Below are 22037 nucleotides of genomic sequence, written 5' to 3'. Positions count from 1 at the left end.
GACCTATTGAAACCGTAATGTTTATTCTTCTTATTAGGGCCCGAGCACCGACGTAGTCGGAGCGGAGGACCTATTGAATTTCGAATGTTTATTATTCTTCTTCTTCTTCCGCTTTCATGGCAAAAAGGAGGTGCTTGGGATATTGGGAATGTTGTGAAATTTGGCACGCAAGCCAGAATTTGCGAAAATTGCAGTCTGATTGGGGTGTCCAGCTGCGGTATGAAATATTGGCTCGCTAGCGCCCCCTATTGAGTAGCCCCAACATCAGGATTCACCCAGCTGTATGAAATTTGGTAGGTATGTGGAACGTGATGAGACGCACAAAAAATCCTCTTGGCCGTTTTCTCTAAACCAAACAGGAAGTCGGCCATTTTTGCTTTTATGACGTTTTTTGACCGTTTCAAGGCGTCATACTTTAACGAACTCCTCCCAGAGATTTGACCCGATTGACTTCAGATTCGGCTAGTCTGCTCTTGAGACCTTGGCAGTGAAAAGTTACTCAAAGATCAAAAAGTTATCGAACTATGTGGCCGTGGCGTGGCGTCAAAGAAACACCATTCGCCACGAAACAGGAAGTTGTTGTAACTCGGCCGTACATTGTCGAATCTGCTCAAAGTCTCTCATATGTCATAACATCCTGACCCGGAACACATCTATATGATAATTTTGAATCAAACTGATAGCGCCACCTAGTGGCAACCGGAAGTTGTACGCTGCGTACTTTGACATCCTGCTCCTAACAGATTAATCAGATCCCTCTCAAATGTTGTCATACAAGCCTTAAGACCTTGATAATGCTTCATTGTGAAAATTGTAAGAAGTTACTGAAGGGCGGCGACGTGGCGGCTCGGCGAATTTCGATCCTTCGCCATGAACGAATAAACTGATGTAACTCGACTCCACATCATCAGATCTTTGCCAGATTTCACGTGTTTGATTAGACTCCAAGCCTGAAGACATATGCAGGCCAATTTTGAATCATAGTCATAGCGCCACCTACTGGTAACAGGAAGTTAAAGTCTTTATACTTTGGCTTGTTTCTCTTAGTAGGTAAATCAAATCAATATCAAATTTCTTCCACACAAATACAAGAAGTTGATAATGCCAGATCATGAAGCTTTTGATGTTTCGTCGAACGCCGTTGCCGTGGCGATGCAGTCTTCGCCGTTAACAACGAAGGTCATTTTGAGAGGCTAAAAATGCTCGAAACATAAGCAAACTTGGCAAGTAGATTATAAGGCCGAAATGTAGTTACAGAATCTGATTTTATTGGTTCAGAGTGCCAAATCGGCTCAATAGCGCCCCCTACAAAATTTCGACGAAGCAGCCCTCGCAGTACGTTTGACCTAGATGTATGAAATGTGGTAGGAACATGTATCGCATATGGACTTCAATAAAAGTCTCTTGGGGCTATGCTCTAAACCCAACCGGAAGTCAGCCATTTTGCATTTGTTATGAATTTCTCATGTCGTTTTTGTCATTTCCAGGCGCTGCACTTTAACGAACTCCTCCTAGGGAATTCATCAGATCAACTTCAAATTTGGTCGGTACAGTCTAAAGACCTTTGTGATGAAAAGTTACTCAAAGTTTGTTGTTTCGTGAAAAGCTGTTGCCGTGGCGACGGAATTTCGATCCTTCGCCATGAACGAATAAACTGATGTAACTCGACTCCACATCATCAGATCTTTACCAGATTTCACGTGTTTGATTAGACTCCAGGCCTGAAGACATATGCAGGCCAATTTTGAATCATAGTCATAGCGCCACCTACTGGTAACAGGAAGTTAAAGTCTTGATACTTTGGCTTGTTTCTCTTAGTAGGTAAATCAAATCAATATCAAATTTGTTCCACACAAATAGTTCATAATGCCAGATCATGAAGCTTTTGATGTTTCGTTGAACGCCGTTGCCGTGGCGATGCAGTCTTCGCCGTTAACAACGAAGGTCATTTTGAGAGGCTAAAAATGCTCGAAACATAAGCAAACTTGGCAAGTAGATTACAAGGCCGAAATGTAGTTAGGGAATATGATTTTACTGGTTCAGAGTGGCAAATCGGCTCAATAGCGCCCCCTACAAAATTTAGACGAAGCAGCCCTCGCAGTACGTTTGACCTAGATGTATGAAATTTGGTGGGAACATGTATCACATATGGACTTAAATAAAAGTATATTGGGGCCATGCTCTAAACCTGCATGCAGTGTCTGACGGTCACAGAACTAAATGGCAGCATCAGCCAGAGTCCTCGCGCCGTCCGACGGTCGCGGACGTTCTCGGCCGCGCAGGCCGGAGTCCCGCCGGCACCCCGACGTGCATATTGCGAGGGCCCGCCCATCGCTGCTCGCAGCTTTAATTAGGGCCCGAGCACCGACGTAGTCGGAGCGGAGGACCTATTGAATTTCGAATGTTTATTATTATTCTTATTCTTATTCTTCTTATTTTTAGTGTTTCGTCGCAAAAAGGAGGTGCTTGGGATATTGGGAAGTCTGTGGAATTTGGCACGCAAGCCAGAATTTGCGAAAATTGCAGTCTGATTGGGGTGTCCAGCTACGGTATGAAATATTGGCTCGCTAGCGCCCCCTATTGAGTAGCCCCAACATCAGGTTTCACCCAGCTGTATGTAAGTTGGTAGGTATGTGGAACGTGATGAGACGCACCAAAAATCCTCTTGGAAGTTTTCTCTAAACCAAACAGGAAGTCGGCCATATTTGCATTTATGACGTTTTTTGACCGTTTCAAGGCGTCATACTTTAACGAACTCCTCCCAGAGATTTGACCCGATTGACTTCAGATTCGGCTAGTCTGCTCTTGAGACCTTGGCAGTGAAAAGTTACTCAAAGATCAAAAAGTTATCGAACTATGTGGCCGTGGCGTGGCGTCAAAGAAACACCATTCGCCACGAAACAGGAAGTTGTTATAACTCGGCCGTACATTGTCGAATCTGCTCCAAATCTCTCATATGTCATAACATCCTGACCCGGAACACATCTATATGATAATTTAGAATCATAGTGATAGCGCCACCTAGTGGCAACCGGAAGTTGTACGCTGCGTACTTTGACATCCTGCTCCTCACAGATTAATCAGATCCCTCTCAAATGTTGTCAAACAAGCCTTAAGACCTTGATAATGCTTCGTTGTGAAGATTGTAAGAAGTTACTGAAGGGCGGCGACGTGGCGGCTCGGCGAATTTCGATCCTTCGCCATGAACGAATAAACTGATGTAACTCGACTCCACATCATCAGATCTTTGCCAGATTTCACGAGTTTGATTAGACTCCAGGCCTGAAGACATCTGCAGGCCAATTTCGAATCATAGTCATAGCGCCACCTACTGGTAACAGGAAGTTAAAGTCTTTATACTTTGGCTTGTTTCTCTTAGTAGGTACATCAAATCAATATCAAATTTGTTCCACACAAATACAAGAAGTTCATAATGCCAGATCATGAAGCTTTTGATGTTTCGTCGAACGCCGTTGCCGTGGCGATGCAGTCTTCGCCGTTAACAACGAAGGTCATTTTGACAGGCTAAAAATGCTCGAAACATAAGCAAACTTGGCAAGTAGATTACACGGCCGAAATGTAGTTAGGGAATATGATTTTATTGGTTCAGAGTGGCAAATCGGCTCAATAGCGCCCCCTACAAAATTTCGACGAAGCAGCCCTCGCAGTACGTTTGACCTAGATGTATGAAATTTGGTAGGAACATGTATCACATATGGACTTAATTAAAAGTATATTGGGGCCATGCTCTAAACCTGCATGCAGTGTCTGACGGTCACAGAACTGAATGGCAGCATCAGCCAGAGTCCTCGCGCCGTCCGACGGTCGCGGACGTTCTCGGCCGCGCAGGCCGGAGTCCCGCCGGCACCCCGACGTGCATATTGCGAGGGCCCGCCCATCGCTGCTCGCAGCTTTAATTCTTCTTATTATTCTTCTTATTCTTATTCTTCCACTTTCATGGCAAAAAGGAGGTGCTTGGGATATTGGGAATTTTGTGAAATTTGGCACGCAAGCCAGAATTTGCGAAAATTGCAGTCTGATTGGGGTGTCCAGCTGCGGTATGAAATATTGGCTCGCTAGCGCCCCCTATTGAGTAGCCCCAACATCAGGATTCACCCAGCTGTATGAAAGTTAGTAGGTATGTGGAACGTGATGAGACGCACAAAAAATCCTCTTGGACGTTTTCTCTAAACCAAACAGGAAGTCGGCCATTTTTACTTTGATGACGTTTTTTGACCGTTTCAAGGCGTCATACTTTAACGAACTCCTCCCAGAGATTTGACCCGATTGACTTCAGATTCGGCTAGTCTGCTCTTGAGACCTTGGCAGTGAAAAGTTACTCAAAGATCAAAAAGTTATCGAACTATGTGGCCGTTGCGTGGCGTCAAAGAAACACCATTCGCCACGAAACAGGAAGTTGTTGTAACTCGGCCGTACATTGTCGAATCTGCTCCAAATCTCTCATATGTCATAACATCCTGACCCGGAACACATCTATATGATAATTTAGAATCATAGTGATAGCGCCACCTAGTGGCAACCGGAAGTTGTACGCTGCGTACTTTGACATCCTGCTCCTCACAGATTAATCAGATCCCTCTCAAATGTTGTGAGAGAAGTCTTAAGACCTTGATAATGCTTCGTTGTGAAGATTGTAAGAAGTTACTGAAGGGCGGCGACGTGGCGGCTCGGCGAATTTCGATCCTTCGCCATGAACGAATAAACTGATGTATCTCGACTCCACATCATCAGATCTTTACCAGATTTCACATGCTTGATTAGACTCCAGGCCTGAAGACATCTGCAGGCCAATTTCGAATCATAGTCATAGCGCCACCTACTGGTAACAGGAAGTTAAAGTCTTTATACTTTGGCTTGTTTCTCTTAGTAGGTAAATCAAATCAATATCAAATGTGTTCCACACAAATATAAGAAGTTCATAATACCAGATCATGAAGCTTTTGATGTTTCGTCGAACGCCGTTGCCGTGGCGATGCAGTCTTCGCCGTGAACAACGAAGGTCATTTTGAGAGGCTAAAAATGCTCGAAACATAAGCAAACTTGGCAAGTAGATTACAAGGCCGAAATGTAGTTATAGAATATGATTTTATTGGTTCAGAGTGGCAAATCGGCTCAATAGCGCCCCCTACAAAATTTCAACGAAGCAGCCCTCGCAGTACGTTTGACCTAGATGTATGAAATGTGGTAGGAACATGTATCGCATATGGACTTCAATAAAAGTCTCTTGGGGCTATGCTCTAAACCCAACCGGAAGTCAGCCATTTTGCATTTTTTATGAATTTCTCATGTCGTTTTTGTCATTTCCAGGCGCTGCACTTTAACGAACTCCTCCTAGGGAATTCATCAGATCAACTTCAAATTTGGTCGGTACAGTCTAAAGACCTTTGTGATGAAAAGTTACTCAAAACTTGTTGTTTCGTGAAAAGCTGTTGCCGTGGCGACGGAATTTCGATCCTTCGCCATAAATGAATAAACTGATGTAACTCGACTCCACATCATCAGATCTTTACCAGATTTCACGTGTTTGATTAGACTCCAGGCCTGAAGACATATGCAGGCCAATTTTGAATCATAGTCATAGCGCCACCTACTGGTAACAGGAAGTTAAAGTCTTGATACTTTGGCTTGTTTCTCTTAGTAGGTAAATCAAATCAATATCAAATTTGTTCCACACAAATAGTTCATAATGCCAGATCATGAAGCTTTTGATGTTTCGTCGAACGCCGTTGCCGTGGCGATGCAGTCTTCGCCGTTAACAACGAAGGTCATTTTGAGAGGCTAAAAATGCTCGAAACATAAGCAAACTTGGCATACACATTTAAAGCCCAAAATGTAGTTGTATAATATGATGTTATTGGTTCAGAGTGGCAAATCGGCTCAATAGCGCCCCCTACAAAATTTCAACGAAGCAGCCCTCGCAGTACGTTTCACCTAGATGTATGAAATTTGGTAGGAACATGTATCACATATGGACTTAAATAAAAGTATATTGGGGCCATGCTCTGAACCTGCATGCAGTGTCTGACGGTCACGGAACTGAATGACAGCATCAACCAGAGTCCTCGCGCCGTCCGACGGTCGCGGACGTTCTCGGCCGCGCAGGCCGGAGTCCCGCCGGCACCCCGACGTGCATGCACCCCGACGTGCATATTGCGAGGGCCCGCTCATCGCTGCTCGCAGCTTTAATTAGGGCCCGAGCACCGACGTAGTCGGAGCGGAGGACCTATTGAATTTCGAATGTTTATTATTATTATTATTATTATTCTTATTTTTAGTGTTTCGTCGCAAAAAGGAGGTGCTTGGGATATTGGGAAGTCTGTGAAATTTGGCACGCAAGCCAGAATTTGCGAAAATTGCAGTCTGATTGGGGTGTCCAGCTACGGTATGAAATATTGGCTCGCTAGCGCCCCCTATTGAGTAGCCCCAACATCAGGATTCACCCAGCTGTATGAAATTTGGTCGGTATGTGGAACGTGATGAGACGCACAAAAAATCCTCTTGGCCGTTTTGTCTAAACCAAACAGGAAGTCGGCCATTTTTGCTTTTATGACGTTTTTTGACCGTTTCAAGGCGTCATACTTTAACGAACTCCTCCCAGAGATTTGACCCGATTGACTTCAGATTCGGCTAGTCTGCTCTTGAGACCTTGGCAGTGAAAAGTTACTCAAAGATCAAAAAGTTATCGAACTATGTGGCCGTGGCGTGGCGTCAAAGAAACACCATTCGCCACGAAACAGGAAGTTGTTGTAACTCGGCCGTACATTGTCGAATCTGCTCCAAATCTCTCATATGTCATAACATCCTGACCCGGAACACATCTATATGATAATTTAGAATCATAGTGATAGCGCCACCTAGTGGCAACCGGAAGTTGTACGCTGCGTACTTTGACATCCTGCTCCTCACAGATTCATCAGATCCCTCTCAAATCTTGTCAAACAAGCCTTAAGACCTTGATAATGCTTCGTTGTGAAGATTGTAAGAAGTTACTGAAGGGCGGCGACGTGGCGGCTCGGCGAATTTCGATCCTTCGCCATGAACGAATAAACTGATGTAACTCGACTCCACATCATCAGATCTTTACCAGATTTCACGTGTTTGATTAGACTCCAGGCATGAAGACATCTGCAGGCCAATTTTGAATCATAGTCATAGCGCCACCTACTGGTAACAGGAAGTTAAAGTCTTGATACTTTGGCTTGTTTCTCTCAGTAGGTAAATCAAATCAATATCAAATTTCTTCCACACAAATACAAGAAGTTCATAATGCCAGATCATGAAGCTTTTGATGTTCCGTCGAACGCCGTTGCCGTGGCGATGCAGTGTTCGCCGTTAACAACGAAGGTCATTTTGAGAGGCTAAAAATGCTCGAAACATAAGCAAACTTGGCATACACATTTAAAGCCCAAAATGTAGTTGTATAATATGATTTTATTGGTTCAGAGTGGCAAATCGGCTCAATAGCGCCCCCTACAAAATTTCAACGAAGCAGCCCTCGCAGTACGTTTGACCTAGATGTATGAAATGTGGTAGGAACATGTATCGCATATGGACTTCAATAAAAGTCTCTTGGGGCTATGCTCTAAACCCAACCGGAAGTCAGCCATTTTGCATTTTTTATGAATTTCTCATGTCGTTTTTGTCATTTCCAGGCGCTGCACTTTAACGAACTCCTCCTAGGGAATTCATCAGATCAACTTCAAATTTTGTCGGTACAGTCTAAAGACCTTTGTGATGAAAAGTTACTCAAAGCTTGTTGTTTCGTGAAAAGCTGTTGCCGTGGCGACGGAATTTTGATCCTTCGCCATAAACGAATAAACTGATGTAACTCGACTCCACATCATCAGATCTTTACCAGATTTCACGTGTTTGATTAGACTCCAGGCCTGAAGACATATGCAGGCCAATTTTGAATCATAGTCATAGCGCCACCTACTGGTAACAGGAAGTTAAAGTCTTGATACTTTGGCTTGTTTCTCTTAGTAGGTAAATCAAATCAATATCAAATTTGTTCCACACAAATAGTTCATAATGCCAGATCATGAAGCTTTTGATGTTTCGTCGAACGCCGTTGCCGTGGCGATGCAGTCTTCGCCGTTAACAACGAAGGTCATTTTGAGAGGCTAAAAATGCTCGAAACATAAGCAAACTTGGCAAGTAGATTACAAGGCCGAAATGTAGTTACAGAATATGATTTTATTGGTTCAGAGTGGCAAATCGGCTCAATAGCGCCCCCTACAAAATTTCAACGAAGCAGCCCTCGCAGTACGTTTCACCTAGATGTATGAAATTTGGTAGGAACATGTATCACATATGGACTTCAATAAAAGTCTCTTGGGGCCATGCTCTAAACCTGCATGCAGTGTCTGACGGTCACAGAACTGAATGGCAGCATCAGCCAGAGTCCTCGCGCCGTCCGACGCTCGCGGACGTTCTCGTCCGCGCAGGCCGGAGTCCCGCCGGCACCCCGACGTGCATATTGCGAGGGCCCGCCCATCGCTGCTCGCAGCTTTAATTATTCTTATTATTCTTATTTTTAGTGTTTCGTCGCAAAAAGGAGGTGCTTGGGATATTGGGAAGTCTGTGAAATTTGGCACGCAAGCCAGAATTTGCGAAAATTGCAGTCTGATTGGGGTGTCCAGCTGCAGTATGAAATATTGGCTCGCTAGCGCCCCCTATTGAGTAGCCCCAACATCAGGATTCACCCAGCTGTATGAAAGTTGGTAGTTATGTGGAACGTGATGAGACGCACCAAAAATCCTCTTGGCCGTTTTCTCTAAACCAAACAGGAAGTCGGCCATTTTTGCTTTTATGACGTTTTTTGACCGTTTCAAGGCGTCATACTTTAACGAACTCCTCCCAGAGATTTGACCCGATTGACTTCAGATTCGGCTAGTCTGCTCTTGAGACCTTGGCAGTGAAAAGTTACTCAAAGATCAAAAAGTTATCGAACTATGTGGCCGTGGCGTGGCGTCAAAGAAACACCATTCGCCACGAAACAGGAAGTTGTTGTAACTCGGCCGTACATTGTCGAATCTGCTCCAAATCTCTCATATGTCATAACATCCTGACCCGGAACACATCTATATGATCATTTTGAATCATAGTGATAGCGCCACCTAGTGGCAACCGGAAGTTGTACGCTGCGTACTTTGACATCCTGCTCCTCACAGATTAATCAGATCCCTCTCAAATGTTGTCAAACAAGCCTTAAGACCTTGATAATGCTTCGTTGTGAAGATTGTAAGAAGTTACTGAAGGGCGGCGACGTGGCGGCTCGGCGAATTTCGATCCTTCGCCATGAACGAATAAACTGATGTATCTCGACTCCACATCATCAGATCTTTACCAGATTTCACATGCTTGATTAGACTCCAGGCCTGAAGACATCTGCAGGCCAATTTTGAATCATAGTCATAGCGCCACCTACTGGTAACAGGAAGTTAAAGTCTTGATACTTTGGCTTGTTTCTCTCAGTAGGTAAATCAAATCAATATCAAATTTGTTCCACACAAATACAAGAAGTTCATAATGCCAGATCATGAAGTTTTTGATGTTTCGTCGAACGCCGTTGCCGTGGCGATGCAGTCTTCGCCGTTAACAACGAAGGTCATTTTGACAGGCTAAACATGCTCGAAACATAAGCAAACTTGGCAAGTAGATTACAAGGCCGAAATGTAGTTAGGGAATATGATTTTATTGGTTCAGAGTGGCAAATCGGCTCAATAGCGCCCCCTACAAAATTTCGACGAAGGAGCCCTCGCAGTACGTTTGACCTAGATGTATGAAATTTGGTGGGAACATGTATCACATATGGACTTAAATAAAAGTATATTGGGGCCATGCTCTAAACCTGCATGCAGTGTCTGACGGTCACAGAACTAAATGGCAGCATCAGCCAGAGTCCTCGCGCCGTCCGACGGTCGCGGACGTTCTCGGCCGCGCAGGCCGGAGTCCCGCCGGCACCCCGACGTGCATATTGCGAGGGCCCGCCCATCGCTGCTCGCAGCTTTAATTATTCTTATTTTTAGTGTTTCGTCGCAAAAAGGAGGTGCTTGGGATATTGGGAATGTTGTGAAATTTGGCACGCAAGCCAGAATTTGCGAAAATTGCAGTCTGATTGGGGTGTCCAGCTGCAGTATGAAATATTGGCTCGCTAGCGCCCCCTATTGAGTAGCCCCGACATCAGGATTCACCCAGCTGTATGAAAGTTGGTAGTTATGTGGAACGTGATGAGACGCACCAAAAATCCTCTTGGCCGTTTTCTATAAACCAAACAGGAAGTCGGCCATTTTTGCTTTTATGACGTTTTTTGACCGTTTCAAGGCGTCATACTTTAACGAACTCCTCCCAGAGATTTGACCCGATTGACTTCAGATTCGGCGAGTCTGCTCTTGAGACCTTGACAGTGAAAAGTTACTCAAAGATCAAAAAGTTATCGAACTATGTGGCCGTGGCGTGGCGTCAAAGAAACACCATTCGCCACGAAACAGGAAGTTGTTGTAACTTGGCCGTACATTGTCAAATCTGCTCCAAATCTCTCATATGTCATAAGATCCTGACCCGGAACACATCTATATGATAATTTAGAATCATAGTGATAGCGCCACCTAGTGGCAACCGGAAGTTGTACGCTGCGTACTTTGACATCCTGCTCCTCACAGATTAATCAGATCCCTCTCAAATGTTGTCAAACAAGCCTTAAGACCTTGATAATGCTTCGTTGTGAAGATTGTAAGAAGTTACTGAAGGGCGGCGACGTGGCGGCTCGGCGAATTTCGATCCTTCGCCATGAACGAATAAACTGATGTAACTCGACTCCACATCATCAGATCTTTACCAGATTTCACGTGTTTGATTAGACTCCAGGCCTGAAGACAACTGCAGGCCAATTTTGAATCATAGTCATAGCGCCACCTACTGCTAACAGGAAGTTAAAGTCTTTATACTTTGGCTTGTTTCTCTTAGTAGGTAAATCAAATCAATATCAAATTTCTTCCACACAAATACAAGAAGTTCATAATGCCAGATCATGAAGCTTTTGATGTTTCGTCGAACGCCGTTGCCGTGGCGATGCAGTCTTCGCCGTTAACAACGAAGGTCATTTTGAGAGGCTAAAAATGCTCGAAACATAAGCAAACTTGGCAAGTAGATTACAAGGCCGAAATGTAGTTACAGAATCTGATTTTATTGGTTCAGAGTGCCAAATCGGCTCAATAGCGCCCCCTACAAAATTTCGACGAAGCAGCCCTCGCAGTACGTTTGACCTAGATGTATGAAATGTGGTAGGAACATGTATCGCATATGGACTTCAATAAAAGTCTCTTGGGGCTATGCTCTAAAACCAACCGGAAGTCAGCCATTTTGCATTTTTTATGAATTTCTCATGTCGTTTTTGTCATTTCCAGGCGCTGCACTTTAACGAACTCCTCCTAGGGAATTCATCAGATCAACTTCAAATTTGGTCGGTACAGTCTAAAGACCTTTGTGATGAAAAGTTACTCAAAGCTTGTTGTTTCGTGAAAAGCTGTTGCCGTGGCGACGGAATTTCGATCCTTCGCCATGAACGAATAAACTGATGTAACTCGACTCCACATCATCAGATCTTTACCAGATTTCACGTGTTTGATTAGACTCCAGGCTTGAAGACATATGCAGGCCAATTTTGAATCATAGTCATAGCGCCACCTACTGGTAACAGGAAGTTAAAGTCTTGATACTTTGGCTTGTTTCTCATAGTAGGTAAATCAAATCAATATCAAATTTGTTCCACACAAATAGTTCATAATGCCAGATCATGAAGCTTTTGATGTTTCGTCGAACGCCGTTGCCGTGGCGATGCAGTCTTCGCCGTTAACAACGAAGGTAATTTTGAGAGGCTAAAAATGCTCGAAACATAAGCAAACTTGGCATACACATTTAAAGCCCAAAATGTAGTTGTATAATATGATTTTATTGGTTCAGAGTGGCAAATCGGCTCAATAGCGCCCCCTACAAAATTTCAACGAAGCAGCCCTCGCAGTACGTTTCACCTAGATGTATGAAATTTGGTAGGAACATGTATCACATATGGACTTAAATAAAAGTATATTGGGGCCATGCTCTGAACCTGCATGCAGTGTCTGACGGTCACAGAACTGAATGGCAGCATCAACCAGAGTCCTCGCGCCGTCCGACGGTCGCGGACGTTCTCGGCCGCGCAGGCCGGAGTCCCGCCGGCACCCCGACGTGCATATTGCGAGGGCCCGCCCATCGCTGCTCGCAGCTTTAATTAGGGCCCGAGCACCGACGTAGTCGGAGCGGAGGACCTATTGAAACCGCTATGTTTATTATTAGGGCCCGAGCACCGACGTAGTCGGAGCGGAGGACCTATTGAAACCGTAATGTTTATTATTATTATTATTATTATTATTATTATTATTTTACCAGTTTGATAGCAAAAAGGAGGTGCTTGGGATATTGGGAATGTTGTGAAATTTGGCACGCAAGCCAGAATTTGCGAAAATTGCAGTCTGATTGGGGTGTCCAGCTGCGGTATGAAATATTGGCTCGCTAGCGCCCCCTATTGAGTAGCCCCAACATCAGGTTTCACCCAGCTGTATGAAATTTGGGAGTTATGTGCAACGTGATGAGACGCACAAAAAATCCTCTTGGACGTTTTCTTTAAACCAAACAGGAAGTCGGCCATTTTTACTTTTATGACGTTTTTTGACCGTTTCAAGGCGTCATACTTTAACGAACTCCTCCCAGAGATTTGACCCGATTGACTTCAGATTCGGCTAGTCTGCTCTTGAGACCTTGGCAGTGAAAAGTTACTCAAAGATCAAAAAGTTATCGAACTATGTGGCCGTGGCGTGGCGTCAAAGAAACACCATTCGCCACGAAACAGGAAGTTGTTGTAACTCGGCCGTACATTGTCGAATCTGCTCAAAATCTCTCATATGTCATAACATCCTGACCCGGAACACATCTGTATGATAATTTAGAATCATAGTGATAGCGCCACCTAGTGGCAACCGGAAGTTGTACGCTGCGTACTTTGACATCCTGCTCCTCACAGATTAATCAGATCCCTCTCAAATGTTGTCAAACAAGCCTTAAGACCTTGATAATGCTTCATTGTGAAGATTGTAAGAAGTTACTGAAGGACGGCGACGTGGCGGCTCGGCGAATTTCGATCCTTCGCCATGAACGAATAAACTGATGTATCTCGACTCCACATCATCAGATCTTTACCAGATTTCACATGCTTGATTAGACTCCAGGCCTGAAGACATCTGCAGGCCAATTTTGAATCATAGTCATAGCGCCACCTACTGGTAACAGGAAGTTAAAGTCTTGATACTTTGGCTTGTTTCTCTCAGTAGGTAAATCAAATCAATATCAAATTTGTTCCACACAAATACAAGAAGTTCATAATGCCAGATCATGAAGTTTTTGATGTTTCGTCGAACGCCGTTGCCGTGGCGATGCAGTCTTCGCCGTTAACAACGAAGGTCATTTTGACAGGCTAAAAATGCTCGAAACATAACCAAACTTGGCAAGTAGATTACAAGGCCGAAATGTAGTTATAGAATATGATTTTATTGGTTCAGAGTGGCAAATCGGCTCAATAGCGCCCCCTACAAAATTTCAACGAAGCAGCCCTCGCAGTACGTTTGACCTAGATGTATGAAATGTGGTAGGAACATGTATCGCATATGGACTTCAATAAAAGTCACTTGGGGCTATGCTCTAAACCCAACCGGAAGTCAGCCATTTTGCATTTTTTATGAATTTCTCATGTCGTTTTTGTCATTTCCAGGCGCTGCACTTTAACGAACTCCTCCTAGGGAATTCATCAGATCAACTTCAAATTTGGTCGGTACAGTCTAAAGACCTTTGTGATGAAAAGTTACTCAAAGCTTGTTGTTTCGTGAAAAGCTGTTGCCGTGGCGACGGAATTTCGATCCTTCGCCATAAACGAATAAACTGATGTAACTCGACTCAACATCATCAGATCTTTACCAGATTTCACGTGTTTGATTAGACTCCAGGCCTGAAGACATATGCAGGCCAATTTTGAATCATAGTCATAGCGCCACCTACTGGTAACAGGAAGTTAAAGTCTTGATACTTTGGCTTGTTTCTCTTAGTAGGTAAATCAAATCAATATCAAATTAGTTCCACACAAATAGTTCATAATGCCAGATCATGAAGCTTTTGATGTTTCGTCGAACGCCGTTGCCGTGGCGATGCAGTCTTCGCCATCAACAACGAAGGTCATTTTGAGAGGCTACAAATGCTCGAAACATAAGCAAACTTGGCAAGCAGATTACAAGCCCGAAATGTAGTAATAGAATATATTTTCTTGGTTCAGAGTGGCAAATCGGCTCAATAGCGCCCCCTACAAAATTTCAACGAAGCAGCCCTCGCAGTACGTTTCACATAGATGTATGAAATTTGGTAGGAACATGTATCACATATGGACTTAAATAAAAGTATATTGGGGCCATGCTCTGAACCTGCATGCAGTGTCTGACGGTCACGGAACTGAATGACAGCATCAACCAGAGTCCTCGCGCCGTCCGACGGCCGCGGACGTTCTCGGCCGCGCAGGCCGGAGTCCCGCCGGCACCCCGACGTGCATGCACCCCGACGTGCATATTGCGAGGGCCCGCTCATCGCTGCTCGCAGCTTTAATTATTCTTATTATTATTATTTTTAGTGTTTCGTCGCAAAAAGGAGGTGCTTGGGATATTGGGAATGTTGTGAAATTTGGCACGCAAGCCAGAATTTGCGAAAATTGCAGTCTGATTGGGGTGTCCAGCTGCAGTATGAAATATTGGCTCGCTAGCGCCCCCTATTGAGTAGCCCCGACATCAGGATTCACCCAGCTGTATGAAAGTTGGTAGTTATGTGGAACGTGATGAGACGCACCAAAAATCCTCTTGGCCGTTTTCTCTAAACCAAACAGGAAGTCGGCCATTTATGCTTTTATGACGTTTTTTGACCGTTTCAAGGCATCATACTTTAACGAACTCCTCCCAGAGATTTGACCCGATTGACTTCAGATTCGGCTAGTCTGCTCTTGAGACCTTGGCAGTGAAAAGTTACTCAAAGATCAAAAAGTTATCGAACTATGTGGCCGTGGCGTGGCGTCAAAGAAACACCATTCGCCACGAAACAGGAAGTTGTTGTAACTTGGCCGTACATTGTCGAATCTGCTCCAAATCTCTCATATGTCATAAGATCCTGACCCGGAACACATCTATATGATAATTTAGAATCATAGTGATAGCGCCACCTAGTGGCAACCGGAAGTTGTACGCTGCGTACTTTGACATCCTGCTCCTAACAGATTAATCAGATCCCTCTCAAATGTTGTCATACAAGCCTTAAGACCTTGATAATGCTTCATTGTGAAAATTGTAAGAAGTTACTGAAGGGCGGCGACGTGGCGGCTCGGCGAATTTCGATCCTTCGCCATGAACGAATAAACTGATGTATCTCGACTCCACATCATCAGATCTTTCCCAGATGTCACGTGTTTGATTAGACTCCAGGCCTGAAGACATCTGCAGGCCAATTTTGAATCATAGTCATAGCGCCACCTACTGGTAACAGGAAGTTAAAGTCTTGATACTTTGGCTTGTTTCTCTCAGTAGGCAAATCAAATCAATATCAAATTTGTTCCACACAAATACAAGAAGTTCATAATGCCAGATCATGAAGTTTTTGATGTTTCGTCGAACGCCGTTGCCGTGGCGATGCAGTCTTCGCCGTTAACAACGAAGGTCATTTTGACAGGCTAAAAATGCTCGAAACATAAGCAAACTTGGCAAGTAGATTACAAGGCCGAAATGTAGTTAGGGAATATGATTTTATTGGTTCAGAGTGGCAAATCGGCTCAATAGCGCCCCCTACAAAATGTCGACGAAGCAGCCCTCGCAGTACGTTTGACCTAGATGTATGAAATTTGGTGGGAACATGTATCACATATGGACTTAAATAAAAGTATATTGGGGCCATGCTCTAAACCTGCATGCAGTGTCTGACGGTCACAGAACTAAATGGCAGCATCAGCCAGAGTCCTCGCGCCGTCCGACGGTCGCGGACGTTCTCGGCCGCGCAGGCCGGAGTCCCGCCGGCACCCCGACGTGCATATTGCGAGGGCCCGCCCATCGCTGCTCGCAGCTTTAATTATTATTATTCTTATTATTTTATGTGTTTCGTCGCAAAAAGGAGGTGCTTGGGATATTGGGAAGTTTGTGAAATTTGGCACGCAAGCCAGAATTTGCGAAAATTGCAGTCTGATTGGGGTGTCCAGCTGCGGTATGAAATATTGGCTCGCTAGCGCCCCCTATTGAGTAGCCCCGACATCAGGTTTCACCCAGCTGTATGAAAGTTGGTAGGTATGTGGAACGTGATGAGACGCACAACAAATCCTCTTGGACGTTTTCTCTAAACCAAACAGGAAGTCGGCCATTTTTACTTTTATGACGTTTTTTGACCGTTTCAAGGCGTCATACTTTAACGAACTCCTCCCAGAGATTTGACCCGATTGACTTCAGATTCGGCTAGTCTGCTCTTGAGACCTTGGCAGTGAAAAGTTACTCAAAGATCAAAAAGTTATCGAACTATGTGGCCGTGGCGTGGCGTCAAAGAAACACCATTCGCCACGAAACAGGAAGTTGTTGTAACTCGGCCGTACATTGTCGAATCTGCTCAAAATCTCTCATATGTCATAACATCCTGACCCGGAACACATCTATATGATCATTTAGAATCATAGTGATAGCACCACCTAGTGGCAACCGGAAGTTGTACGCTGCGTACTCTGACATCCTGCTCCTCACAGATTAATCAGATCCCTCTCAAATGTTGTCAAACAAGCCTTAAGACCTTGATAATGCTTCGTTGTGAAGATTGTAAGAAGTTACTGAAGGGCGGCGACGTGGCGGCTCGGCGAATTTCGATCCTTCGCCATGAACGAATAAACTGATGTAACTCGACTCCACATCATCAGATCTTTGCCAGATGTCACGTGTTTGATTAGACTCCAGGCCTGAAGACATATCCAGGCCAATTTTGAATCATAGTCATAGCGCCACCTACTGGTAACAGGAAGTTAAAGTCTTTATACTTTGGCTTGTTTCTCTTAGTAGGTAAATCAAATCAATATCAAATTTCTTCCACACAAATACAAGAAGTTCATAATGCCAGATCATGAAGCTTTTGATGTTTCGTCGAACGCCGTTGCCGTGGCGATGCAGTCTTCGCCGTTAACAACGAAGGTCATTTTGACAGGCTAAAAATGCTCGAAACATAAGCAAACTTGGCATACACATTTAAAGCCCAAAATGTAGTTGTATAATATGATTTTATTGGTTCAGAGTGGCAAATCGGCTCAATAGCGCCCCCTACAAAATTTCAACGAAGCAGCCCTCGCAGTACGTTTGACCTAGATGTATGAAATGTGGTAGGAACATGTATCGCATATGGACTTAAATAAAAGTATATTGGGGCCATGCTCTGAACCTGCATGCAGTGTCTGACGGTCACGGAACTGAATGACAGCATCAACCAGAGTCCTCGCGGCGTCCGACGGTCGCGGACGTTCTCGGCCGCGCAGGCCGGAGTCCCGCCGGCACCCCGACGTGCATGCACCCCGACGTGCATATTGCGAGGGCCCGCTCATCGCTGCTCGCAGCTTTAATTATTCTTATTATTCTTATTATTATTTTACCAGTTTGATGGCAAAAAGGAGGTGCTTGGGATATTGGGAAGTCTGTGAAATTTGGCACGCAAGCCAGAATTTGCGAAAATTGCAGTCTGATTGGGGTGTCCAGCTGCGGTATGAAATATTGGCTCGCTAGCGCCCCCTATTGAGTAGCCCCAACATCAGGATTCACCCAGCTGTATGAAATTTGGTAGGTATGTGGAACGTGATGAGACGCACAAAAAATCCTCTTGGCCGTTTTCTCTAAACCAAACAGGAAGTCGGCCATTTTTGCTTTTATGACGTTTTTTGACCGTTTCAAGGCGTCATACTTTAACGAACTCCTCCCAGAGATTTGACCCGATTGACTTCAGATTCGGCGAGTCTGCTCTTGAGACCTTGGCAGTGAAAAGTTACTCAAAGATCAAAAAGTTATCGAACTATGTGGCCGTGGCGTGGCGTCAAAGAAACACCATTCGCCACGAAACAGGAAGTTGTTGTAACTTGGCCGTACATTGTCGAATCTGCTCCAAATCTCTCATATGTCATAACATCCTGACCCGGAACACATCTATATGATAATTTAGAATCATAGTGATAGCGCCACCTAGTGGCAACCGGAAGTTGTAGGCTGCGTACTTTGACATCCTGCTCCTCACCGATTAATCAGATCCCTCTCAAATCTTGTCAAACAAGCCTTAAGACCTTGATAATGCTTCATTGTGAAGATTGTAAGAAGTTACTGAAGGGCGGCGACGTGGCGGCTCGGCGAATTTCGATCCTTCGCCATGAACGAATAAACTGATGTATCTCGACTCCACATCATCAGATCTTTCCCAGATTTCACATGCTTGATTAGACTCCAGGCCTGAAGACATCTGCAGGCCAATTTTGAATCATAGTCATAGCGCCACCTACTGGTAACAGGAAGTTAAAGTCTTTATACTTTGGCTTGTTTCTCTTAGTAGGTAAATCAAATCAATATCAAATTTGTTCCACACAAATACAAGAAGTTCATAATGCCAGATCATGAAGCTTTTGATGTTTCGTCGAACGCCGTTGCCGTGGCGATGCAGTCTTCGCCGTGAACAACGAAGGTCATTTTGAGAGGCTAAAAATGCTCGAAACATAAGCAAACTTGGCAAGTAGATTTCAAGGCCGAAATGTAGTTACGGAATATGATTTTATTGGTTCAGAGTGGCAAATCGGCTCAATAGCGCCCCCTACAAAATTTCGACGAAGCAGCCCTCGCAGTACGTTTGACCTAGATCTATTAAAATGTGGTAGGAACATGTATCACATATGGACTTCAATGAAAGTCTCTTGGGGTTATGCTCTAAACCCAACCGGAAGTCAGCCATTTTGCATTTCTTATGAATTTTTAGTGTCGTTTTTGTCATTTCCAGGCGCTGCACTTTAACGAACTCCTCCTAGGGAATTAATCAGATCAACTTCAAATTTGGTCGGTACAGTCTAAAGACCTTTGTGATGAAAGTTACTCAGAGCTTGTTGTTTCGTGAAAAGCTGTTGCCGTGGCGACGCATTCTTCGCCGTTAACAACGAAGGTCATTTTGAGAGGCTAAAAATGCTCGAAACATAAGCAAACTTGGCATACACATTTAAAGCCCAAAATGTAGTTGTATAATATGCTTTTATTGGTTCAGAGTGGCAAATCGGCTCAGTAGCGCCCCCTACTAAATTTCAACGAAGCAGCCCTCGCAGTACGTTTCACCTAGATGTATGAAATTTGGTAGGAACATGTATCACATATGGACTTAAATAAAAGTATATTGGGGCCATGCTCTGAACCTGCATGCAGTGTCTGACGGTCACGGAACTGAATGACAGCATCAACCAGAGTCCTCGCGCCGTCCGACGGTCGCGGACGTTCTCGGCCGCGCAGGCCGGAGTCCCGCCGGCACCCCGACGTGCATGCACCCCGACGTGCATATTGCGAGGGCCCGCTCATCGCTGCTCGCAGCTTTAATTCTTATTATTATTATTATTTTATGTGTTTCGTCGCAAAAAGGAGGTGCTTGGGATATTGGGAATGTTGTGAAATTTGGCACGCAAGCCAGAATTTGCGAAAATTGCAGTCTGATTGGGGTGTCCAGCTGCAGTATGAAATATTGGCTCGCTAGCGCCCCCTATTGAGTAGCCCCGACATCAGGATTCACCCAGCTGTATGAAAGTTGGTAGTTATGTGGACCGTGATGAGACGCACCAAAAATCCTCTTGGCCGTTTTCTCTAAACCAAACAGGAAGTCGGCCATTTTTGCTTTTATGACGTTTTTTGACCGTTTCAAGGCGTCATACTTTAACGAACTCCTTCCAGAGATTTGACCCGATTGACTTCAGATTCGGCGAGTCTGCTCTTGAGACCTTGACAGTGAAAAGTTACTCAAAGATCAAAAAGTTATCGAACTATGTGGCCGTGGCGTGGCGTCAAAGAAACACCATTCGCCACGAAACAGGAAGTTGTTGTAACTTGGCCGTACATTGTCGAATCTGCTCCAAATCTCTCATATGTCATAAGATCCTGACCCGGAACACATCTATATGATAATTTAGAATCATAGTGATAGCGACACCTAGTGGCAACCGGAAGTTGTACGCTGCGTACTTTGACATCCTGCTCCTCACAGATTAATCAGATCCCTCTCAAATGTTGTCAAACAAGCCTTAAGACCTTGATAATGCTTCGTTGTGAAGATTGTAAGAAGTTACTGAAGGGCGGCGACGTGGCGGCTCGGCGAATTTCGATCCTTCGCCATGAACGAATAAACTGATGTAACTCGACTCCACATCATCAGATCTTTACCAGATTTCACGTGTTTGATTATACTCCAGGCCTGAAGACATCTGCAGGCCAATTTTGAATCATAGTCATAGCGCCACCTACTGCTAACAGGAAGTTAAAGTCTTTATACTTTGGCTTGTTTCTCTTAGTAGGTAAATAAAATCAATATCAAATTTGTTCCACACAAATACAAGAAGTTCATAATACCAGATCATGAAGCTTTTGATGTTTCGTCGAACGCCGTTGCCGTGGCGATGCAGTCTTCGCCGTGAACAACGAAGGTCATTTTGAGAGGCTAAAAATGCTCGAAACATAAGCAAACTTGGCAAGTAGATTACAAGGCCGAAATGTAGTTATAGAATATGATTTTATTGGTTCAGAGTGGCAAATCGGCTTAATAGCGCCCCCTACAAAATTTCAACGAAGCAGCCCTCGCAGTACGTTTGACCTAGATGTATGAAATGTGGTAGGAACATGTATCGCATATGGACTTCAATAAAAGTCTCTTGGGGCTATGCTCTAAACCCAACCGGAAGTCAGCCATTTTGCATTTTTTATGAATTTCTCATGTCGTTTTTGTCATTTCCAGGCGCTGCACTTTAACGAACTCCTCCTAGGGAATTCATCAGATCAACTTCAAATTTTGTCGGTACAGTCTAAAGACCTTTGTGATGAAAAGTTACTCAAAGCTTGTTGTTTCGTGAAAAGCTGTTGCCGTGGCGACGGAATTTCGATCCTTCGCCATAAACGAATAAACTGATGTAACTCGACTCCACATCATCAGATCTTTACCAGATTTCACGTGTTTGATTAGACTCCAGGCCTGAAGACATATGCAGGCCAATTTTGAATCATAGTCATAGCGCCACCTACTGGTAACAGGAAGTTAAAGTCTTGATACTTTGGCTTGTTTCTCTTAGTAAGTAAATCAAATCAATATCAAATTTGTTCCACACAAATAGTTCATAATGCCAGATCATGAAGCTTTTGATGTTTCGTCGAACGCCGTTGCCGTGGCGATGCAGTCTTCGCCGTTAACAACGAAGGTCATTTTGAGAGGCTAAAAATGCTCGAAACATAAGCAAACTTGGCAAGTAGATTACAAGGCCGAAATGTAGTTAGGGAATATGATTTGATTGGTTCAGAGTGGCAAATCGGCTCAATAGCGCCCCCTGCAAAATTCCGACGAAGCAGCCCTCGCAGTACGTTTGACCTAGATGTATGAAATGTGGTAGGAACATGTATCACATATGGACGTAAATAAAAGTCTCTTGGCGCCATGCTCTAAACCTGCATGCAGTGTCTGACGGTCACAGAACTGAATGGCAGCATCGGCCAGAGTCCTCGCGGCGTCCGACGGTCGCGGACGTTCTCGGCCGCGCAGGCCGGAGTCCCGCCGGCACCCCGACGTGCATGCACCCCGACGTGCATATTGCGAGGGCCCGCTCATCGCTGCTCGCAGCTTTAATTAGGGCCCGAGCACCGACGTAGTCGGAGCGGAGGACCTATTGAAAC

This window comes from Melanostigma gelatinosum (genome assembly GCF_949748355.1).
Source record: "Melanostigma gelatinosum genome assembly, contig: SUPER_1_unloc_1, whole genome shotgun sequence".
Classification (NCBI taxonomy): Eukaryota; Metazoa; Chordata; class Actinopteri; order Perciformes; family Zoarcidae; genus Melanostigma; species Melanostigma gelatinosum.
This window is presented reverse-complemented; position numbering follows the sequence as displayed.